Source organism: Vanessa atalanta, chromosome 20 (assembly GCF_905147765.1).
Source record: "Vanessa atalanta chromosome 20, ilVanAtal1.2, whole genome shotgun sequence".
NCBI classification, from domain to species: domain Eukaryota; kingdom Metazoa; phylum Arthropoda; class Insecta; order Lepidoptera; family Nymphalidae; genus Vanessa; species Vanessa atalanta.
Window position 1 is genome coordinate 2,737,591 of NC_061890.1, and position 2,227 is coordinate 2,739,817.

A 2,227-nucleotide genomic window follows, 5' to 3' on the forward strand; every position below is an offset into this window, starting at 1 on the left:
TTGTAATTCCGATTTGCAAATCAGTCCGTGACGAGATATTGTGCTGGACAGACCTGTAACATTTTTTCCGTAAATGGCAAAAAGTAGACACAAATATTTGCGGACTACGCGAACTTTTTCAAGATGATGTCGAATAAAAATCATTAAATACTTTACGTGATCCAATAAATTTATCTGTATACTAGCTGTTACCCGCGGCGTTGCTCGCGTAGAAAATAAATATATTTATAGATTAACTTAAAATATTATGTTATTATATTGGTGTGTATTTCAGCCCTTAGGGTAGAATATTCAGAAACGCCTAAATACGTATATACTCATTTTTTATCAGTAGCCCAAAAATAAAGTCACATGCTTCTAACTTCAAAAATGAGGGTCTTCCAGACTATCCTATATTAGAAATGTCAACCTGATTCCATGAACCTTAGGCGTAAAATATCCAGAAACACTTAAATGCGTATCAACTCATTTTTAATCGCTAGCCCAAAAATTTCAAGCTTCTAACTTCAAAATGACGGACTTCCAGACTAACCTATATAAAAAATGTCAACCCTTATTAAACCCTTTATAGGTTGAATATGCAAAATTGCTTAAATACATATCTACTCACTTTTAATTAGTATCCCAAAAATAAAGTTTCATGATTTTAACATAAAAAATGACGGTCTTCCATAAAAAAAAATCATCCCTTATTTCACGCCCTTTTGTGGTAGAATATAAAAAACGTTTAAATTCTTATTTACTCGTTTTTAATCAGTATCCCAAAAATAAATTTTCATGTTTTTTACTTGAAAAATGACGGACTTCCATAAAAACTTGCAACCCCTATTTCACCACCTGAGTGGTATAATATCAAAAAAAGCTTAAATTCGTATTTACTCGTTTTTAATCAATATCCCAAAAATAAAGTTTCATGTTTTTAATTTAATAAATTACGGACTTCCATAAAAACTTTCAACCTTTATTTCACCCCCTTAGTGGTAGATTATCTAGAAACGCTTAAATATGTATGTAGACATTTTTAATCAGTATCCCAAAAATAAAGTTACATGTTTCTTTCTTAAAAAACGGACGCTCATACATATTTTCATCCCCTATAAGAGTTGAATATACAGAAACGCTTAAATGTTTATGTACTTATTTTTAATCAGTATCCTAAAAATAAACTATTATGTTTCGCACTTCAAAATGATGGACTTCCATACAAACGTTCAACCCCTATTTCACCCCTTTAGTATTTAGAATTTCTAAAATTCCCTCCTTAGTGGGTGTCATGCTATGTTGGTTTATAAGTGTACAGCCTAAACTAAACTATAAGTTTTATGCTTCTAGTTCTTAAAATGACAATAATTTTAACAACTCACAACCCCTTTTCAACCCTTTACAGCACTTTTTTCACAATGTAAGCAGAGCTCTGCTCCTAAGCAAAATGTACGCAGTGTGGGATCAATTTATATTGGTTTTTTAAGCAAATAAAAATAAAAAATCATGATTTTTAGTTTTTTTTAGTTTATTGAGCTATCTTCATGCCAAATTTCCAGTTTCTCGGACTACGGACTTTCAAGAAAAAAATACAATTTCCGTTTATTCCCTTGGGATTTCCGAAATATTCATAAAATAGTTTTTAGTTGTTGTTATAACCTACTTGTATGTTAAATTTGTAACCCCTAATAATTATAGTTACGGAGATAGAGTTACTTTGGTTCGAAAATATAAATACCATTTATTCCCTATCCCGTGGGAATTTTGAAAAATCCTTTCTTAAGCCACCTCTAAGATACTCAAAGTATACGTGTGCCAAATTTCAGTCTCTAGATTCAGTGGTTTAGGCTGTGCGTTGTCTGTCAGTCACTCAGTCACTCAATCACTCAGTAACGGAAGAGTTTTATATGTATTGATTTACGTCATGAACACTGAATCATTGTAAAATACCGTACATATACAAATAAATGCTAGTACATAATAATATGATAATATAACTCATTATATTTAAGTCAATGGTTACACCTTACAAAGTTTAAGTTCCATGTCAAAAACAATTAAACATTTAAATTAATGTTTTCAAATTCGGTGAAGGCTAGGTCATAGTGTAAAAATTTAAAAGTCAAAATAGGGTAGCGTGGTTACATTGTTCGGTAAATTAATGTTTAATTATAAAAGCATTAATTATTGAGAACATAAACTATAAAAAGACATAATTTTGTAAATATTAAATCAGATCATTATT